At 43.0% G+C, this 14,075-nt stretch overlaps 2 protein-coding genes across 4 annotated transcripts in view; one reads left to right on the top strand and one right to left on the bottom strand.

The window, feature by feature from the left end:
• LOC106576260 (transcription factor ETV6) overlaps nucleotides 1-14,075 on the top strand; it is a 40,634-nt gene that overhangs the window by 58 nt on the left and 26,501 nt on the right. The window lies entirely within an intron of this gene.
• prp12 (Poly polymerase 12) overlaps nucleotides 1-14,075 on the bottom strand; it is a 33,434-nt gene that overhangs the window by 12,431 nt on the left and 6,928 nt on the right.

The following is a 14,075-nucleotide window of genomic DNA, read 5'->3' as shown; positions in this document are numbered from 1 at the left end:
CCGAGATTCGTACTTTTAATTCACGCTTTGTTTTACCCACAGTTTTTACCAGAAGGACAAGTTATAAGATAAATAACTGCCTTAGTGGAGCACGTAATAACACCTTGGATTGGGATCTGTTTCCCTGTTTGGGGGTGTTTGAAGGATCTACATTTATAAGTGCCATTGCATTGAGCACAGCCATTACACTTGTAGTTTCCATCCAGTAGGGGCGCAAATAGACGTTGTTTAGGAATATCTTGGGCTGGTAAATCAGAGTTTACCAATTGATCTCTGAGATTTCTGCCCCGCAAGAATACGACCAAGGGAAGGTTTAAAACACATTACCGATCCTATCATTGGATCTTAGAATGTGCCAATGTTTGTGAACGATTCCCTTAATTTGTTCAGAGCACTTTGAATAGCGGGTAGTTAGAACGCAAGAATGCGTATTTTAGCGAGACTGACCTTGAAAAAGGTCATGTCTCATTTTGTTTAGAATTTTCTCAATGGCAGTATTAATCTGACCATTTTTGTACTCCCTCTCCTTGAATTTTCTTTGCATCTCAGCCATATTTCTATCGAAATCTGATAGTTTTTTGCAAATGATTTTGATTCGACAGAATTGGCTGTAGGGCAAACAATTTTCAAGTGAAGTGGGTGACAACTATCAGCCCTCAACAAACTGTTACGATCAGTAGGTTTCCTGTAAAGTCCAGTGTATAGAACATTATCTTCACACAAGATCAGAAGATCAAGATTTGACATGTATCAGATTGCATAGTAAATCTCAAATGCTCAGAACAGGAGTTAAGAAAAGCTTGGAATGCCTGGAGCTATTTTGCATCACCCCTCCATAGAACAAAAATATCATCAATATACCGTTTCCAAATAATGATGTTAGGCAAGAAAACATTTTTGAGAGGATTGAAAATAGACTGTTTCTCCATGTAACCCACATACAAATTAGCATAGTTAGGAGCCATGGGGGATCCCATAGCAGTGCCCTTCGTCTGAATAAAGAAATCATTTAGAAACATGAAGTAGTTGTGTGTGAGTACTATTTCAGCCTATGTTATAATGCATGCACTGGAAGGTAGTTCATTGGGGTCACGTTGCAGAAGAAAATGTTCCATAGCTTCAATACCGCCCTCTTGTGGAATTTTTGTGTATAACGACTCAACATCAAAAGCTACTAACAAAGTATTCTCAGGGAGAGGATCAAGAGATTCAATGACAGAGATCATACTGCTGGTGTCCTTTACAAAGGAGGGGAGCTGTTCTGAGATCATACTGCTGGTGTTCTTTACAAAGGAGGGGAGCTGTTCTGAGATCATACTGCTGGTGTCCTTTACAAAGGAGGGGAGCTGTTCTGAGATCATACTGCTGGTGTCCTTTACAAAGGAGGGGAGCTGTTCTGAGATCATACTGCTGGTGTCCTTTACAAAGGAGGGGAGCTGTTCTGAGACCATACTGCTGGTGTCCTTTACAAAGGAGGGGAGCTGTTCTGCAAGTGGTCTAATAAAAAAGTCACCAAAAGTCGATAGAGGGGCTGTTACTGCATCAATGCCCGCTACAATAGGATGCCCTGGAGGTTTTGTAACATTCTTGTGTAATTTCTGCAAAGTACAGAAAGTGGCAATTTTAGGGTGTTGAATAGCCAAAAAGTCGTGTTCTTTTTTGGTTATCTGATCAGAACTTAAATACCCATCTAGGACAGTAAAGATTGTGTTCTGAAATTGGGCAGTGGGGTCACTTCTGAGTTTCTTGTTGTCAAGCTGTTGTCTATGACACTCATTTACATAAGCTGTCCTATCCATGAGTACAACCGACCCACCCTTATCAGCAGGGTGGGTAAGGACTGCCGTATCGGGTCGTACAACCAACCCACCCTTATCAGCAGGGTGGGTAAGGACTGCCGTATCGGGTCGTACAACCGACCCACCCTTATCAGCAGGGTGGGTAAGGACTGCCGTATCGGGTCGTACAACCGACCCACCCTTATCAGCAGGGTGGGTAAGGACTGCCATATCGGGTCGTACAACCGACCCACCCTTATCAGCAGGGCGGGTAAGGACTGACGTATCGGATTGTAAATCAAGCAAAGCTTGTTTTTCATCCTTAGGTAAATTATGGAACGATATGTACTCCTGTTTGTTCTTAAGGAGATGAACAACATCTTTTTCAACAAGTCTGCAATATGTCTCGATAGAGTGATTGCGATTGGCTGGAGGTATAAAGTAACTCTTACTTCTAAAAGGAGTCGGAGTATGTGCAGGTGAGCAACCTACTAAAGTACTAAAGTATTCCCTTAAACGGATGTTTCTAAAAAAACTTAAACATGTCTACCTTAATATAGAAATCGTTGCACTGAATTGTAGGCACAAAAGATAACCCTTTATTAAGCAAGGAGACATGGGCAGGGCTCAATATCTTGCTTGATCAATTAAAGACACTCAGTCCTGTGGGTTCTGGGACCGTGTGAACGGTCCCCCTGCCTCTGGTAGTCGTTTCTTTTTACCCCGTCGGGTGAGGCATCTCGTCGGTGAGCCACCTCTGCGGAAGTGCGGTCACCTCCGCACTTCCGTTGGCCCAGTCTCTCGTTGGATAAAAAACTGGCACTGGAAGCGGATGAGGCGCTGGTTGTAGAGCGTTGGTCAGACGGAGAGGATAGACGTGAGCAGCCTCCCTCCTGCGTCTGTCATGGAGAGGAGGAGCAGGACCTCTTTTGTCAGGGTTTCTCCAGAAGTAGACTTTGTCCTCGGCCTTGTCTTTTTTGTCTTGGTTCAATTTCTTGATTTTAAGTTCCTTTATTTCGGTAGACAACTTGTCCTGGAGCGCTTGGTTAGTTTTCATCAGTTCATTGAATATGCCATCATCATTAACAGCTCCTTGACGAGCTGTGTGTTTCTCTTCAATCGTGTTATCCATTTCAATAAAATCATTTTTCAACTGGTCAACAACAATTTTGTCTCTACGTTATAATGGCATCGAACATGTCACTCTCCCTAGGAGAGGGGGTGACCTCGATAATATATTGTAAAAACGAGAGGCTGCCTGGATCTTTAATTTAAAGACATTGGACATTACATTTTTGCATCTGAGCTCATAGAGTGATAATACATTGGGAATTCAACAAACTTTTGTCTGTCTTTCTGAGTGGGTATATAAATATTGAAATCTCACTGATCAACATCTCAAACAAATATTACAAAAATATCCACATTGAAATTACGTGGTGTGCCCAGTGGGATGAGGCTATAGGGCTATACTTAATCCATTGGAAACAGTAAAAAAAGGGATCCTACAGTACCCACTGGGCAAAAAAATGGTTGAATCAACGTTGTTGACATGTCATTAAAAAAAATATGTGTAATGTGATGACGTTGAATCAACATGGAAACTGATTGGATTTGCAAAATGTCATCAACGTAAGGGAATTTCGTATTTTTCTCACCCAACTTTTAACCTAAATCCAATATGATGTATTTTTATTTGATTTCACGTTGAATTCATGTTAGTTGACAACTCAACCAAATGTAAATCAAAAATAGACTTTGAGCAGACGTTTGTTCTCAGTGGGTATTTGATCAGTGCATGATAATATGCCCAGGCCTGTTTCTTACAATTTATTGGCACTACTTTTATCTTTGTGCACAATGGAAAAACTTTTGAATGCAATGCGTAATTTCATGCGTAATTATGGAATATTTTGGACAGAGACAACTGGAAAAGTTTTTAAAAGTAGGCCCCCTCAGAATTGTGCCTCCTCAGATTTGCCCGGTTTAAAAAATAGTTGTATTATTTTTTTGGTTTCATTTTTTGTTGGTGTTTCTCTGTAATACTACTAGCCACGTCTCCCAACCTTATAACTGGTCACCAAGAAGCCATTTCAGCTAGCTTGTCCAACTATCTTAGCTGGCATGCCTGCTGGCAAGGTTGGTAGACTTTAGAAAAGCAAGCAATTACTAAATGTACTGAATAAGACTCACATTCCTCACATTCATGATTTTAGCAGAAATACAGAGTAGCATATTTAGATTCTTTAAAAAAAGAACCAGTCACAGATCTGGGGAAGGGTACCAAAACATTTCTGCAGCATTGAAGATCCCCAAGAACACAGTAGCCTCCATTGTTCTTAAATGGAAGAAGTTTGGAACCACCAAGACTCTTCCTAGAGCTGGCCGTCTGGCCAAACTGAGCAATCGTGGGAGAATTTAAGCACTGTATGCTTAGATATAAAGAAATATAAACATTTCTGACATAGAATTAAGCATAGTGATTAAGATTGCAGGAAAGGGCTGTTTGGGGGCCTAGCCCCCCTCAGACCACCCCAGAGATATCCTCACATACTTTGTGCCCCCTCAGATTTTTGGTATGCATGATATGGAAGACTATTAGGCCCAAGTGAAGACCAAAACAATTAAAAATACATTATGAGTGGTGGTACTTGGATTGTTTTGGGCACGGATTGTACTTTATAAACTTGAAAAACTTAGAGAATAAAGTCGAGACATTTCGAGAATAAATTTGAAATGTATTTTGTTAAATAAAGTCAACATTTTATTTCGAGAATAAAGTGGCAATATTTCGAGAATAAAGTGACAATATTTTGAGAATAAAGTTGCAGTTGTATTTCAAGATTAAAGTAGGGGATTTGGTTAATAAATGCATAACTCTGGCTGCCTGTTGCTGTGTGCTCCACCTTTGAAATACCTGAGTTGGATGACTGGTGAAACTATACTTTAGAATTGGCTTTAGTAACAAGGAAATCCTTGCTCTTTTGGCACATAATAACCAAATTATTATAAGTATTAGGACATGGAAGAGGTTGTGACTGCCACAGATTGCGTCTTTTCAGAAGGAGGAACCACACGGACTTGGATGAGGTATTTAAGTCCGTGTGGTTACATAAATGGGTAAACAAATGGCCATAATAATCAAACACATTGTTCAAATAGGTGTCACTGCACACTCACGCTTATCAATCTAATGATGTAATAACTCACACGCACTCTCACACACACCAAGTTTCCATCTGGCAATTTCAGCATTACAAGGGCTTGCGCCTACCAATCTCTCTGATTTGGTCCTGCCGTACATACCTACACGTACGCTACAGTCCCAAGACGCAGGCCTCCTTATTGTCCCTAGAATTTCTAAGCAAACAGCTGGAGGCAGGGCTTTCTCCTATAGAGCTAAATTTTTATGGAATGGTCTGCCTATCCATGTGAGAGATACAGACTCGGTCTCTACCTTTAAGTCTTTACTGAAGACTCCTCTCTTCAGGAGGTCCTATGACTGAGTGTAGTCTGGCCCAGGGGTGCGAAGATGAACGGCAAGGCACCGGAGCGACGAACTGCCCTTACTGTCTCTGACTGGCTGGCTCCCCTCTCTGCACTGGGATTCTCTGCCTCTGACCCTGTTATTGGGGCTGAGTCACTGGCTTACTAGTGCTCGTCTATGCTGTCCCTAGGAGGGGTTCATCACTTGAGTGGGTTGAGTCACAGACGTGATCTTCCTGTCCGGTTTTGCACCCCTCTGGCTCGTGCGGTGGAGGAGATCTTCATGGGGTATACTCAGCCTTGTCTCAGGGTAGTAAGTTAGTTGTCTGTTGATATCCCTCTGGTGGTGTAGGGGCTGTGCTTTGGCAAAGTGAGTGGGGTTATACCCTGCCTGGTTGGCCCTGTCCGGGGGTATCGTTGGACGGGGCCACAGTGTCCCCCAACTCCACCCCTGTCTCAGTCTCCAGTATCTGTGCTGAAATAGTCTATGTGCTGGGGGGCTAGGGTCGGTCTGTCTTATCTGGTGTCCTGTGTGAATTTAAGTATGCTCCCTCTAATTCTCTCTCCCGGAGGACCTGAGCCCTAGCATCATGCCTCAGGACTACCTGGCCTGGTGACTCCTGGCTGTCCCCAGTCCACCTGGTCGTGCTGTTGCTCCAGTTTAATCTGTAAAGCCTGCAGCTAGGATAACCCTGACCTGTGCACTGGACGTGCTACCTTGTCCCGGACCTGCTGTTTTCGACTCTCTCTCTCTCTACCGCACCTGCTGTCTCGACTTCTGAATGCTCGACCTGTTGCACCCTCTACAACCACTGTGATTATTATTTGACCCTGCTGGTCACGTTTGAACATTTTGAAGAACAATCTGGCCTTAAATGGCCATGTACTCTGATAATCTCCACTCGGCACAGCCAGAAGAGGACTGGCCACCCCTCAGAGCTTGGTTCCTCTCTAGGTTTCTGCCTTTCTAGGGAGTTTTTCCTAGCCACCGTGCTTCTACATCTGCATTGCTTGCTGTTTGGGGTTTTAGGCTGGGTTTCTGTATAAGCACTTTGTGACATCTGCTAATGTAAAAAGGGCTTTATAAATAAATACATTTGATTGATTGATCTAAATATAGGCCTATTAGATATCAATGATGATAGGCCTATATAAAGAAATAATAATTGATCTGACATGACTTGGTTGGTAGCCTAGCTAATATCTCCTTTCACTATCCATCCATCGGTGATGTCGTCAAGGATGGGAGGAATGAAAGATGCAAAGGTTATACCAAAACAGGGGCATCATCTCTGTTATAGGTTATTTGTTTCAACTATAACACTTAGGTTATCACTTGTTCACCTTATAAAGACTAGTGGCTACATCTGTCAGGTTATAATAATGGAATGCAAAATTGCTGTTTCAGATAGGGCTTTACCGCTGCACAGGCAGTCACGAGCCATGGCTGCAGTCAAATTCCACATGACTGTTGAGTCACGGTAACTAGGCTTCTCCTAAACTGCGCTCTAGTGACGCTGATGGTCATTAGTAGCCTACCAAACTTGCTAACGGCCAGTCGCTAACAGCAGCGGTGTATGGGTAAAATTGCTGGCAAAGCCAGAAAAAAATCCATATCACAACCTGTGTTGTGATAATTGCATTGTTTGCTCCAGGTTATGAGGTGAACACACCACCCATCACTTCCGAGTATATTACTCGCTAATGTTCAGTCTCTGGATAATAAAGTTGACGAGATCAGGGTGAGGATTTCCTTCCAGAGAGACATCAGGGATTGTAACATACTCTGTTTCAAGGAAACATGGCTATTTCTGGATATAGTGTCTTAGTCCATACAGCCAGTTGGGTTCTCAGTTCAGCGCACTGACAGGAATAAAGATCTCTCCGGGAAGAGGAAGAAGAAGGGCGGGGGTGTATGTTTCATCATTAACTACTCATTGCATGATTGTGATAACATACAGAAACTCAAGTCCTGACCTGGAATACCTCAAAATCAAATGCTGTCCTTATTACCTCCCAAGAGAAGTCTCTTCGGTTATAGTTACAGATGTGTATATTCCCTCTCAAGCCGATACTACGATGGCCATCAAAGAACTACACTGGACACTATGCAAACTGGAAACCACATATCCTGAGGCCGCATTTATTGTAGCCAGGGATTTTAACAAAGCTAATCTGAGAAAAACTCTACCGAAGTTCTACCAACACATTGACTGGAGCACTCACTCTGAGAACATTGGACAACTGTTACTCAGCTTTTCAAAATGCCTACAAGGCCCACCCTGCCCGCCCTTCGGCAAATCTGATCACGACTCCATTTTGCTCCTCCCTTCTTATATGCAGAAACTCAAACAGGAAGTACCTGTGCTACGGACTATTCAACGCTGTTCTGACCAATCGGAATCCATGCTTCAAGATTGTTTTGATCATGCGAACTGGGATATGTTCCAAGTAGCCTTTACAAAAATATCAACGAATACACGGATACGGTGACTAAGTTTATCAGGAAATGTATAGGAGATGTTGTACCTAGGGTTGCAAAGGGTCGGAAACTTTCCGGTAAATTTCCATAACTTTTCCAGAAATTTTCCACGGGAAGTTAAGCCCGGGAATTTTGGGGATTTTGCTTAAATTCATCCAAAAAGTTTGTTTATAAGTGATCTTTTTTGTGGGATACACAAGGTAATTCTAGGTCTTGTGGCATATTTTGGTTAAACTATCCCCAATTCAATGGAATTGCAACCCTCTGCATGCACAGTGCACTCTTCCATCACATGAACAGCTGATTCTCAAGGTCTTACACACTAATGAGATGCTATTGAGCCCACACTACTACACTGTCTGAGCCAAGGACTACATGCTTTCTGGTAAGTTTTGATTACAATACTGGGTGGGGTAATATATTTTATATGACATACATGATTTTCTGTTAACTTGTAAATAGTACCCTACAGAAAAGTGTTGAAATCATTTCTAACTTGTTAACAATTTCTGCTTGTTAGTTTTTGCTACCATGTGGGTTTTAGCTTGCTTGAGCCTGCTAACTGAGGAGTGTTAATTCACCTGTTTCCATACATGTTTCATTTTAAAACATGTATCTTACAAAGGAGTTGTTTAATCTAACTGCTTAACTATTTAACTGTACATGGAATTGTATTTGTTGTTTCTTTACTAATTGTTTTCTAATCTTTACAGGAAAATGACACGGGCACTATCTGATGTGTGGTGACATTTCACTGCAGCTAATGTAGAAGGAAAAGCTGTGTACATTTGCAAATACTGTGCCAAATCATATGTGAATAATGCAACAAAGATGCAGAAGCATCTGGCCAAGTGCATAAAGTTCCCTCAGTGCTCACAACAAGCAATCTCTAACAAAAGTCCATCTACTTCTATTTGAGGTGAAAATTATGAATCAGACACCTTATCGATAGCAACAGCTAACGGTCCTCCTGGAATCAGAAGTTTTTTTGACTCAATAGAGGAACGTAGTCAGAGAAATGCTGATGAATGTCTTACTCGAGCTGTTCACCTCTGATGCTCACAGGCAATGTGTATTGGAAAAGATTTCGGAATGTTCTTCGCCCAGCATACACCCCTTCAACCAGACATGCTTTATCTACTCATTTGCTGGATGCAGAGTTCAACAGAGTTCAGGTGAAGGTCAAGCAAATCATAGAGAAAGCAGACTATTGCAATAATTTCTGATGGGTAGTCAAATGTTTGTGGGCAAGGAATAATTAACTACATCATCTCCACCCCCTCAACCGGTATTCTACAAGAGTACAGACACAAGAGTGGTAAGCAAACTGAGCCCTAGGACCACCCTAGGACCATGCCTCAGGACTACCTGGCCTGATGACTCCTTGCTGTCCCCAGTCCACCTGGTCATGCTGCTGCTCCAGTTTCAACTGTTCTGCCTGCGGCTATGGAACCCTGACCTGTTCACCGGACATGCTACCTTGTCCCAGACCTGCTGTTTTCATCTCTCTAGAGACAGCAGGAGCAGTAGAGATACTCTGAATGATCGGCTATGAGAAGCCAACTGACGTTTACTCCTGAGGTGCTGACCTGTTGCAACCTCTACAACCACTGTGATTATTATTGTTTGACCCTGCTGGTCATCTATGAACATTTGAACATCTTGGCCATGTTCTGTTATAATCTCCACCCGGCAGAGCCAGAAGAGGACTGGTCACCCCTCATAGCCTGGTTCCTCTCTAGGTTTCTTCCTAGGTTCCGGCCTTTCTAGGGAGTTTTTCCTAGCCACCATGCTTCTACGCCTGCATTGGTTGCTGTTTGGGGTTTTAGGCTGGGTCTCTGTACAGCACTTTGTGACATCAGCTGATGTAAGAAGGGCTTTATAAATACATTTGATTGATTGATTGATTGACACACGGTACAATAGACACACCGGTCTCTACATTGCAGATGAGCTAAAGGCAGTCATCCATGGCCTTGGACCACAGAAGGTATTTGCACTGGTGACAGACAATGCTGCAAACATGAAGGCTGCTTGGTCTAAAGTGGAGGAGTCCTACCCTCACATCACACCCATTGGCTGTGCTGCTCATGCATTGAATCTGCTCCTCAAGGACATCATGGCACTGGATACACTCTACAAGAGAGCCGAGGAAATGGTTAGGTTGGGAAGGCTCATCAAGTTATAGCAGCAATCTACCTCGCCAAGCAAAGTGAGAAGAATAAGAGCACCACATTGAAGCTGCCCAGCAACACCGGTTGGGGTGGTGTTGTCATGTTTGACAGTCTCCTGGAGGGGAAGGAGTCTCTCCAAGAAATGGCCATATCACAGTCTGCAGATATGGACAGCCCCATCAAGAGGATCCTCCTGGATGATGTATTTTGGGAGAGAGTGGTAAGCAGCCTGAAACTCCTGAAACCTATAGCAGTAGCCATTGTACGGATTGAGGGAGACAATGCCATTCTGTCTGATGTTCAGACTCTGCTTGCAGATGTAAGATAATAAATCCGTACTGCCCTGCCCAATTCACTGTTGCACCAAGCAGAATAAACTGCAGTTCTGAAATACATCAAAAAGCATGAAGACTTCTGCCTGAAGCCCATACATGCCGCAGCGTACATGTTGGACCCCAAGTTTGCTGGCAAGAGCATCCTGTCTGGTGCAGAGATCAACAAGGCCTATGGTGTCATCACTACCGTGTCTCGCCACCTTGGCCTGGATGAGGGCAAGGTTCTTGGCAGTCTGGTGAAGTACACTTCCAAGCAAGGGCTTTGGGATGGAGATGCAATATGGCAGTCGTGCCAACATATATCATCAGCCACCTGGTGGAAGGGACTTTGTGGATCTGTGGCTCTTTCCCCTGTTGCCTCCATCATCCTCCAAATCCCACCAACAACAGCCGCCTCAGAGTGCAACTGGTCCTTGTTTGGGAACACACACACTAAAGCACGCAACAGGCTGACCAATACAAGGCTTTAAAAATTGGTGACCATCCGGGCAAATTTGAGGCTTTTTGTGCCTGACGACAACGAGCCATCCTCAACAAGGTTGGAAAGTGACAGTGAAGATGAGGCCTCAGAGTCTAATGTTCAATAGGTGGACATTGAGGAGGTCCAGGGAGAAGACATGGAAGCCTGAGAGGATGACAACCAAAGCTTTAGTTTCTAGGCTATAATTGTACAGATGTATGTTGAAAATGTTTTTGGGAGATGCGATGGCTCATTGGGGATCATTCAAAATTCCCTTTCTTTTGTTGTTCAGTGAAATCATCCCATGTGAAGAGTCAACTCATTTAATTAAAGTTCAATTCGTAACTAAATTGTATTTTTATTTCTATTGGAAGGATTTTATCATTTGCAATTATGTCGACTTATGATAAGGTAAAAGGTTGATGTTTCAGTCTCCATATGATATGGTAAACATATCCAATGCAACAAAATCTACATTTAAATGGTATTAATGTTCATTTGCATATATTTCCATTATTTCTCATATATACCCACGGAAAGTTTCCACCTCTGAATATTCCCCAAAATGTGCAACCCTAGTTGTACCCACTGTGACTATTTAAACCAACTCAAACCAGAAACCGTGGATAGATGGCAGCATTTGTGCAAAAATGAACGCACGAACCACCGCATTTAACCATGGCAAGGTGACTTGGAATATGGCCAGATACAAACAGTGTAATTATTCCCTCCACAAGGGAATCAAACAGGCAAAACATCAGTACAGAGACAAAGTGGAGTCGCAATTCAATGGCTCAGACATGAGACGTATGTGGCACGGTCTACAAATAATCACGGATTACAAAGGGAAAACCAGCCACGTCGCGGACACCGACGTCTTGCTTCCTGATAAGCTAAACTCCTTTTTTGCCCACTTTGAGGATAACACAGTGCCACCGACACGGCCAGCTACCAAGGACTGTGGGCTCTCCTTCTCCGTGGTTGACGTGAGTAAGACATTGAAGCGTGATAACTCTCGCAAGGCTGCCGGCCCAGGCGGCATCCCTAGCCGCGTCCACAGAGCATGCACAGACCAGCTGGCTGGAGTGTTAACAGACAGATAGAATAATTTGTATGTTTAAGATAATGACTAAAGTATTCCACCCTGAAACCATATAATTGTATGAAATTTCATAATCCAATAATGTGTGTGACTAGGCCATTGTGTTACTATTTCGCAATATGAGCTGGGTATAGTTGAGATATTGAAGGACAACTGAACTGTTGACTTGTGATAATGGTGAAACTAATAACTGGAAAGAGGCCTCCCCACCCTAGAGGGGAGAAAAACTGTTAGAAATGGCTAGGCTTGCAGAAGATGATGAAACATGTTGCAGAAGGGTGATAAACAATGTATGTGAACTTTGGAAAAATACAGCCCACCTAAAGAGAGGTGGAGTTTCTACTGATGTGAGTTCATTTGTGGGTGTGTGTGCTATAAAAAGATTGTGTTCTCATTTTGAAGACAGAGCGCTCTCTGAATAAAGTATTGATCTATTGCAGAATCTGAGACTTTGTCAAATTCTTCATTAACCAGAGCCTTACAACCTGTGGAATTGGTCAAAGCTTGAATGATAGTTGAGTTCAACCATTGAGATAGCAAAATTCTCGTGACACAGACATATTCAATCTCTCCCAACCCCAGTCTGCTGTCCCCACACGCTTCAAGATGTCCACCATTGTTCCTGTACCCAAGAAAACAAAGGTAACTGATCTAAATGACTATCACCCCGTAGCACTCACTTCCGTCATCATGAAATGCTTTGAGAGACTAGTCAAGGATCATATCACCTCTACCTTACCTGACACCCTAGACCCACTTCAATTTGCTTACCGCCCCAATAGATCCACAGACGATGCAATCACTGCACATTGCCCTATCCCATCTGGAAAATAGGAATACCTATGTAAGAATGCTGTTCATTGACTATAGCTCAGCATTCAACACCATAGTACCCTTCAAGCTCATCATTAAGCTTGGGGCCCTGCGTTTGAACCCCGCCCTGTGCAACTGGGTCGTGGACTTCCTGACGGGCCACGACCAGGGGGTGAAGGTAGGAAAAAATACCTCCACTTCGCTGATCCTCAACACAGGGGCCCCACAAGGGTGCGTAACCTCTCACCCAACATCAATAAAACAAAGGAGCTGATCGTGGACTTCAGGAAACAGCAGAAGGAGCACCCCTATCAACGGGAACGCAGTGGAGAAGGTGGAAAGCTTAAAGTTCCTCGGTGTACACATCACTGACAAACTGAAATTGTCCACCCACACAGACAGTGTGGCGAAGAAGGCGCAACAGCGCCTCTACAACCTCAGGAGGCTGAAAAAAATTGGCTTAGCACCTAAAACTCTCACACACTTTTACACATGCACAATTGAGAGCATTCTGTCGGGCTGTATCACCACCTGGTACGGCAACTGCACCGCACGCAACCGCAGGGCTCTCCAGAGGGTGGTGTGGGCTGCCCAGTGTATCACCAGGGGCAAACTACCTGCCCCCCAGGACAACTACAGAACCCAATGTTACAGGAAGGTCTAAAAGATCAACAAGGACAACAACCACCCGAGCCACTGCCTGTTCACCCCGCTATCATCCAAAAGGCGAGGTCAGTACAGGTGCATCAAAGCTGGGACCGAGAGACTGAAAAACAGCTTCTATCTCAAGGCCATCAGACTGTTAAACAGCCATCACTAGCACCTTAAGAGGATGCTGCCATTTATACATAGACTTGAAATCACTGGCCACTTTAATAATTGGAACACTAGTCACTTTAATAATGTTAAATATTTTGCACTACTCATCTCATATGTACACTACCGTTCAAAAGTTTGGGGTCACTTAGAAATGTCCTAGTTTTTGAAAGAAAAGCAAATGTTTTGTCCATTAAAATAACATCAAATTGACCAGAAATACAGTGTAGACATTGTTAATGTTGTAAATGACTATTATAGCTGGAAACGGCAGATTCTTTTATGGAATATCTACATAGGCGTGCAGAGGCCCAGGTTACAGTTTTGACTTGAATCTTCTTGAAAATCTATGGCAAGACCTGAAAATGGTTGTTTAGCAATGATCAAGAACCAATTTGACAGAGCTTTAAGAATTTTGAAAAGAACAATAGGCAAATGTTGCACAATCCAGGTGTGGAAAGCTCTTAGAGACTCCAGGGTGTGAATAGTTAAATAAATGAGATATTTATGCATTTCATTTCCAATAAATTTGCTACAATTTCTAAAATCATGTGTCACTTTGTCATTATGGGGTATTGTGTGTAGATGGGTAATAATTATTATTTTTGTATATAATTTTGAATTCAGGA

Source organism: Salmo salar, chromosome 17 (genome assembly GCF_965601325.2).
Source record: "Salmo salar chromosome 17, fSalSal1, whole genome shotgun sequence".
NCBI lineage: Eukaryota > Metazoa > Chordata > Actinopteri > Salmoniformes > Salmonidae > Salmo > Salmo salar.
The sequence above is the reverse complement of the archived record's forward strand: the minus strand, read 5'-3'. Positions and strand labels throughout refer to the sequence as shown.